Here is a 9,314-nt window from a genome sequence, read left to right as displayed (position 1 = left end):
AGGCTTTTACAGATTCAGATGCAATAACAGCAATTCTTCTCATATAGGACAGACCAGATGTAGCTTCAAAATCAGGTACTTAGAACATGTCAACGCAATAAAGTATAATAGATTCTCGGCAGTGGGGCACCACATGCATCATTCAAAACATAGCTTCACTAACATAAATCAAGATATAGAAATCCTAGACACATTAAGCAAAGGCCCCATCCTCAACGTAATTGAAAAATGTTTTACACACCTTGATCAATATTTTAACCCTAATCTAAACTTAGACGACATTTCAGAGAAGTCCAACATCTTTTACGACTTTCTCATTATTCATTCATTCATTCATTTATTTAGCTTCCATATTTTGAAATATGCCAACAGTATAGGAGTTGTCAAGTGATTTCCTAATACTAACAATAATATATGCACAACAATGAACATTTTGAAAAAGAAGAAGAACAGAAACACCACATACCTCAATGTTAGGACAGCACATCTTAATTTTTTAAAATAATATTAATAACCAATATTTACAAGACAAAATAAAAATATATTGGTGTGGTGTTAATAATGTAAACATAGTCAATGTGACATTAACATATTTTTAAGGCTATATACCAGATTACAAGTTAATAAGTAGTAGCATCATTACCAGCACTTCATCATGTATTCTTCTGTACTGTAGAAGCAGCTACTCAGCAGGAGATTTTTTAAAGCTGTGGTAAATGAACTGACGGGACTAATATCTTTAATCGTATTTGGAAGCTTATTATACAATCTGATTCCAACAGAGTCTACATGTCTCAAGGCAATGGTTTTACTCTTGTGTTCGATAAAAATATTATTTCTTGTTCGCGTCTGGTAATTGTGATTGTCAAAATTCTTTCTGAAGTGATCAATATTTTTTTTCACGTGTAGAATGCATTGCATGATGTATATACTTGGTACTGGGAGTATCCTTAGTCTCTTAAATAATGGTCTGCAATGATCTAACCTGTTACGTCTCAGTATAATTCTGATAGCTCGTTTCTGTATTCGAAAAATAACATCAAGATTTGATTTGTAACAGCCCCAGAGACCAATAGCATAAGTGATGACTGAATGGAAATATCCAAAATATGCCATTCTAACATATTCTTCACTACAACTATTAGACAAAATCCTTAAGGCAAAACAAACAGAACTCAGAGACTTCCCTATTTTTTTTATATGACAATCCCATCTTAATTTTTCATCTATATGGACACCTAAACATTTTGTGGTCAACGTATTTTCAATTGCATTTGCATTTAATATAAGGTTGTGTTTTTTTGCAGTTTTGTCATGGTAGTTAGATGCCTTGAATTCCATGTATTGGGTCTTTTTAAAGTTCAATGTTAATTTGTTTTTTCTGAACCATGATTCTAACCTAGACAGGACTGTATTTGCTGTAGTTTCTATAGACGTAGGGTCAGGATTATTAATAATTATGTTTGTATCATCAGCATACAGAACTGCTGTTTCTACTTGATTGTTGTGAGGAAGGTCATTCACATAGATCAAGAAAAGAACAGGCCCCAAAATACTACCCTGCGGAATACCTAAGTCTATGCTTTTTACCTGAGAGTGATATGTCTCATTATGCCCTTTACTGTTACAATGTGTAATTTCAACAAACTGGGATCGTTTATTCAGGTATGATCTAAACCAGTCATTAACAATTAGCTACAGTATCAAATGCCTTTGAAAGGTCAAGAAATAGTCCTATCACAGTTTCATCATTGTCAAGAGCATTTACGACCAACTGTGTAAAATGTGATAAAGCAGACAAAGTACTTCTGCCAGCTCTGAACCCATGTTGTGCATTATTTAACAAGTTATATTTGATTAAAAATTTAGTAAGCCGATCTTTCATAGCACATTCAAATATTTTTGAAATAACAGTAAGTATTGATATTGGTCTGTAGTTATGTAAATCGTGTAAGTTTCCACTTTTAAAGGAGATTAGGAAACTGACCACTAGAAAATGATTCATTGATGAGATAAGTTAAAGGCTGTACCAGATAGGGAGCACATTTTTTAATGAGTTTTGTGGGAACTTCATCTACACCTGTGGAAGTTTTGTTCTTCAAAGATTGTATGATTTTAAAAACTTCCAGTTCTGTTACTGGAGTTAACTGCATAGAGTTTTGCACAAAGGTTGGGAGTTCTGGTAATACATCTGATTTATTTGCATTTTCAAGTTTGTATGGTAGGGATAGAAAGAAATCATTTATATAATTAGCCAAATGATGAGGGTCATTCATTTGTATTCCCTTATCATTTTTTATGGCAGCAACTTTATTTCCAACTGCATGTCTGTTGGTTTCTCCCTTGATTACCTTCCATATGGTTCGTGATTTATTGCACGACTCTTTAACTTTCTTGTTATTGTGCATTATCTTAGCCATCCTAAGAACTCTTTGATAGACTGATTTGTAGTTTTTAACATACTTACAAAAAACCTGGTCACAACTCTGCTGTGCTAATCTACTTAGTAATTTACATTTTTGACTTGAGATCCGTATACCCTTCGTGATCCATGGCTTTTTTGAAGATTCATTAATTACTGCAAGTTTTTTTGGAAAATGTAATTCAAATTCTGTTAAAAAAATGCTTAAAAAGGTTCTATACTTTTGGTCAATTCTATGACCGAATGTTATTGGAGTCCAGGTCTGAAGTTTAAGGCTTTCAATGAAACTGCCACATGCAGCTGCAGAGAAAAAACGAGTTAATTGTGCTTGCTTTATTTTGGTTGAATGCTTGCTAGCATTCTCAAATTCTAGTTGTAAAATTTGAGCATGATGATCTGATAATCCAAAATTTATATTGGATGCTTGCATTTTAGAACAATGGAAATTAATACAAATGTTGTCTATCGTTGTAGCTGAGGTGGCAGTTACCCGAGTGGGTGTAAAAATTAAGTGTTTTAGATTACAGCTTTGAAGAACATGCAGTAGTTGTGATGTTGATGGAAGGTTTTCTTCAGCAAAATCTATGTTAAAATCACCACAAAGTATTACTTCTGCGCTGCTATTCCTACCGAAAATGTTATGAAGGACTTGATCTAATTTTTCTAAGAAAATCTCTACATCAGCATCTGGTGAACGGTACACGGTTAACAGAATTACCCTTTTACCATAGGGAAGCTTAAATTCCACTGAAGTTAGTTCAAAATCTAATTCAGAATTATGCACTTCAAGATCATTCCTTTCTTTACATTCAATTCCTGACTTAGAAAAAATACAAACTCCCCCATGCTCTTTATTAACCCGACTGTAATTACTTGCCAAATAATAACCTTCAATATTAATGAGTTCAAGTTCATCATTATTACACCAATGTTCATCTAAACAGATAAACATAACATCCTGTATTGAATTTAAAATTACTTGTAATTCTAAAATTTTATTTTTAAGACATTGAATGTTCTGATGAAATATTTTGAATCGCCTATTCCTACCCTCCAAGTCATTACCGGTATTTAATTCTGGACCCACATTTTCGATTGAAATGTTATTGGGTCCAGAATCTAACACACGTTTCCCGGACTAGGTAGTTCTAGGACAGTCTTTTCGAAAATACCAAGTTTTCAGGTCAGGGCTTGAACTTACACGCAATACACAACACCTTTTCAAGTTAATTACCCCCACCGCATCACCCCCGCTCTGCCTTAAACACCTCCCCCTTACCCCTACTCCCTCTGTCCTCCTCCCCCTTCCCTCCAACTCCGCGTCTGCCCCGTTCTTGCTTCCACATATGACTCATAGCTTAGCTCCTCTCCACACATCCAGCTCCACGGCATGCTGAGCAATGTGATTTTCATACTTTTAGTTTTCTTTTGTTTCCATTTGTTTTCAATCATCCTTTCTTCCTTTGTTTTCCTTTAGGTTGTTTATGCTCCGCATCGAACTGAGAAGCATAGGTCTTATACAGAAAAAAGAGGGCCTTAACCTTTATAGCTTTCCACTGCTTGACGTACTGCAACACTTAAAACTTTAAAGCCGTTGTTATACATCAATTGTATTTAAAAGTTGTTTCTCTATTTAGAGATCCATTGTACTCTGTCACAACAAGAAAACAACTTCAACATTTTAATGTGTATATTCAAGATTTTAAACACATCCCCATTAAGACTCAGCATTAAAGCTTGGATTTCCTACTCACATCAAGATTAATCAAGACTATCATGTCTTAAATACGTTATAACAAGAAGAATAATGTTTTTTAAACTTTAATGTGGATTTTCCGTCAAGGACTACCTTACTTTTAAGTGTTAAACTTGTTATTTGTGTGTCATGTGCGTGAATATTGTCTTGTAGCATATTATACATGTTGTGATACAGTGCACAATATAATTGTATTGTATTGAAAAGGTGGAATCCTTAAATTTACCTTATCTTATTGTACTACTCCACAACAACCGCATGTTCCGATGGACCAGCAAGGAAGAGGCAGCATTTCAAGATATTAAGGCTGTGATATGCAATGCTCCCGGTCTAGCCCATCCCGACCCTTAAGGGAAGATGTGCCAGCAGACAGACGCCAGCGACTCCGGCTTAGGAGCAGTGTTATTCCAGGAGAGGAGTGACGGCGGAATGAACATCATCGAGTATGCCAGCAGAAAGCTATCTCCCATCGAACAACGCTACTTCACTGCTGAGAAGGAAACCTTAGCCATGGTGTGGGCCATGGGCAAATTCAGAGGCTACTTGGAGGGAAGGAAGTTCCAGCTCTATACTGATAACGCCGCTCTCAAATGGTTGAAATTGGTCTCTGGCTCAAAATCTAAATTAAAGGCGATGGGCTCTTGTAATCGCAGAATATGATTTTGATGTGTGTCACGTCCCAGGCCCAACGAACATAGGAGCAGATAGTTTATGTAGGCACCCAGCGATGGAACCTGAAGCTAGGAGCACTATTGTCGAGAGGGAGTTCCCACAAACACACCAGAGGGAGCCTACGGAACATGTTCTTATGACCATCAAGAAGGAACTTGATCTGGGAGAAATGAAACAGTGGCAAGAACAAGAAAAGCCCTGTAGAACCATGACGCAGTGGATTAGGAGACAGAACACCGATAGTCGACTCATCCAGAGGGAATTCAAGATGTGCTACAAGAACTTCCGGGTTGACGGAGGACTCTTAATGTACAGGTCGCACCTCTTCGACATGCCTGCAGTAGTGGTCATCCCCAGACAGCACACGACGGACATCCTCGAGACGTTCCACGAAAGCACTGAAGCCAGACATCCAGGAGGCGAAGAGACATATCAGTCTATCCGACGAAGATTCTTCTGGTTCAACAAGCGGAAAGACATCCTGGACTACGTGACAGGTTGCTACATATGTGCCCGCACCAAGGCGAGCAACAGGAAGGCAGATTCCAGTCAGTGAGGAAGACGGCTGCGACGCCCTTGGGAGGTCGTAGCCATGGGCTTGAATATCACGGCGTAAAACAGGACTCCTAGTAATCACCGACCTCTTCACAAGATGGACTGAGGCCTTTCCGATACCAGAATCCACGACGGGATGCATCATCAGCCTTCTACAAGATGAGGTTTTCAGCCACTACAGTTATCCACGGTGCATTCTGTCAGACAACGGGAGTCATTTCACATCAAGGAAGTGGCAGCAAATGATGACAGAATGGGGTGTGGAGCACTGGACCATCCCTATCTACAACCCATGGGCCAATCAAACAGAACAACGGAACCAGGTGCTAAAAAGGATGCTACGGGTCCACCTAAAACACAAAGAACATCGACTGTGAGACCGTCAAATACCACAGTCACTCTTTGCCCTGCGACGACGCATCAACCGTGTCACCGGCTATTCCCCAGCGGAGCTATTCCTTGGTCGACGGCTATACGGGACCAGGGATTGGGAGATTCGACCACCACTCACTTCTAGTCAAGATAATGCAGCTGTTTCCCTGGCAGAGTGGCAGGAGCAGCAGTTGGACATCAAGGAGAAGCAAGCTTTGGCCAAGAAGAGATCCATTACCAAGGAAAAGGCTCAAGATGTCGAAGAGACCCAGATCTTCCTATCAGGCCAACAAGTACTGCAATGTAACCACCCAGTCAGTAATAAGATTGGAGGGTTTCACGCAGGTCTCACACCTAAGTGGGTTGGTCCCGTCGAGGTGGATAAGCATTTGGGCCATGGGGTCTACTTACTAAAGACCAACCCTCCTGTCAAGGTCCATGCATTGGAGTTGAGGCGAGTCACCCAACTGCTGCGCATACAGAGCAAGTCTGGTACTACCACGGATCCACCTGGAGGAGAGGCTACTGATGACACAGCTCAGTCTGGTCATGAGGAGAATGCATCGACTATCATCGAGGAAGAGTCTGGCAGCGAGGCAAACCTGACATCTGACATGGCACGATCTGGTCAAGAGGAGGAGAGCACATCCAGCAACGTCGAGGAAGAGAGAAGATACAATCTATGACCAAGGCAATGTCGACGAGTGTGACAGACTGTGGAAATTGTTTCAAGTTGTAACCAATACACAGTTACACGACACATGGGAAAGAAATAATAGTAATAATAATAAAACTTAAGTTTACTGTACATGGAATTTGGGCACCTTTAAGACAAACGCACCCGATGAAACTGCTTCGAGAAATAAACAAATGAACAACAGGTTGATCAACTTGACAACTAAAAGGAAGGATGTGGAGCAGGCGTGAAAACCCTACCAGGGCCATGGGGAGATGTGCGCTATGGATTTTTAAAAAACAATGATGATCCCTTGATCTGTAGACATATTTTCCAAAATTAACGTTACCAAATTAATTTTAACAATCCAATAAAATTAGGTTATCATACCCCAAAACAAACGAGTTTAGATGTAATTTACCAAGGGCTATTCCCTTAAGTCAAAGAGGCTAAAGGAAAGAGATACATTAACATAATGCAACTTCTGGAATATAACGATTAAAGGTAACAGGAACCACATGGTAAAAAATTTACAATGTTAAGTGAAAGTTAACTGTGCTTTCAGATAATCACGCTACATAATGGAACAAGAGGGAAACTAGAAATGAAAAAACTTGATGCAGAGGCTAGTTTAACTTACTCCCACACCAAAAACACTTCTGGTGTGCAGCAGAGGAAAAACTAACATACATCAAGTGACGCTAAGTTACGGGAGGCAAACCCCAAGGGAAATGAAATTTATCTATTAATTACACTGTTCACAAAACCAAAAGAAAAAGGGAATTGCCTCCAAAACCAAACAGTCGGGCCCAGCTGAAAAGCTAAGGCATCTTAATAACTGAGTGGCGAGTCAGGGCGAGTAGGGGTAAACTCCTATGTGAAAAGAAAAACAAACATTGAATTTAAATTAAGGTGGAAATGAAACCAACATTGCTTACCCCAAGGCAGGCCAACCCAGCTGGGAGGATCGCCGAAGTGCGTCTGCTCACTAGACGGGCGAGAAGCGAAAGACGTTGAAGGTTTGCCTCGCTCTCTCGAGGAGGGCGAAGCTGGCCCCGGTCCGATCACCAGGTAACAAATCAGGCCACAGGAGCTTACCTCTCGCCACCCAGATTCACCAATCAAAACCCCTGTTATTTTCTCCAACGGAAATATTTATCGAGAACGTTCCATCTTAAGAAACTAGTACACAACTAGAACATCCTTCTAGAATTGACAGGGGCAGGCATCCCCTGTTCTGAAAGTCCAAGTCACAAAAGTTTCACAATGTTACCAAATATCACCCAACAATAACGATACCAACCCTTTACAATTTAGCAATATTCAAATTATCAATTACATTTCCAAACTACTGTTTTCTGTAAGTCCAACAGTCCAAATACAACACACGTTTTCCTTTTCTTTTCTTCTACAAAACCTGTCACATCTTCCTCCCCCTGAAAGTGGAGTGTACCGGGCGAGTTGGCCGTGCGCGTAGAGGCGCGCGGCTGTGAGCTTGCATCCGGGAGATAGTAGGTTCGAATCCCACTATCGGCAGCCCTGAAAATGGTTTTCCGTGGTTTCCCATTTTCACAGCAGGCAAATGCTGGGACTGTACCTTAATTAAGGCCACGGCCGCTTCCTTCCAACTCCTAGGAATTTCCTATCCCATCGTCGCCATAAGACCTATCTGTGTCGGTGCGACGTAAAGCCCCTAGCAAAAAAAAAAAAAAAAAGGAGCTATGCTCGACAATTACCATATTAATACACTTGAAACTGACTGGGGTTTTTTATCACACAAAAGAAACTGACACACCATAGCACTGATATCTCGTAAAACATAAGATAATGGCATCCACAGAAGAATTTCAGGGATACAGTGCACTAATAGTTCTCAGAAAGTTCGACAGTCACTTTAATGACAAGCATGGTTACCTTAAGTAGAACTCGATTTTTTTAAAAAAAAGTCACTACATCAAAGGTCCCTTCAGTAACTTGAGGTATTCCAAGGGTTACATATAAACACAACATAAATATTAAAAAGGTGATAAACATAGAAAATTGGAATCCTCATCAGCAAAATACAACCTTCCAAAATCGCTTCAACCTTTTAACTCGGTCCACTGAAAAGTATGAATTACTCATTGTTTCCACAATCTGTCAATAATCCAGAGCCCATTCATTTTCTTGTAAGAAAGCATCCACTACCTTCTTCATGGCAAAGTTTGGAATAAGTTGATCTTGCATCAGTTTTCACTCTAGTCACAGGATCGAAGTCGCCCAGCTTGACCACTGGTTATCGCTGATTATGTGGCTGCCAACACGGCCGTTTGCCAACAGCCTCCATACAAGTTCAGTCCAACCATGGCCATCTGGCAAGTTGCAGCGCAGCCCATCCGTATCTTGAACCAACGGGTAACAGGCAGAGAAGGGGGGGCAGTCTAGCAAGACTGCCGCCATCTGGACATTTGGCCACTGGATTGCGGTCATACAGAGTCATACAGAGTATCCTTCAAATAGGCACGTTAGGTTGCTGTCAGTTGGAGTCAGAAGATCTTGAAGCGACCAAACAGAGTTCAAGGGAGGATTTTCATAATTTTCTTTGTTTAAATTACTGACTAACTTAGTCACCCAACAGGTGGCTCCACGAATTTTGTGTAGAGAACCCCCCTCTCACACCAGGGACTTGGGGCACCCAGACCCCAGGGCAAGCACTATTCATACATTTCAGACAAGATAAAAGATGGGTGAAAGAAAACTACAGGAGTTTACCTGGAGCCAGAAATGTTAGGGGAATAAATTCCAATTAGTGACCTTAAAATTAAAACCTATCTAACTTACTTATACTAAACCCATTACACTAAAGGAAACAAATGGTGGAT

This window comes from Anabrus simplex, chromosome 2, assembly GCF_040414725.1.
Source record: "Anabrus simplex isolate iqAnaSimp1 chromosome 2, ASM4041472v1, whole genome shotgun sequence".
NCBI classification, from domain to species: Eukaryota; Metazoa; Arthropoda; class Insecta; order Orthoptera; family Tettigoniidae; genus Anabrus; species Anabrus simplex.
The sequence above is the reverse complement of the archived record's forward strand: the minus strand, read 5'-3'. Positions refer to the sequence as shown.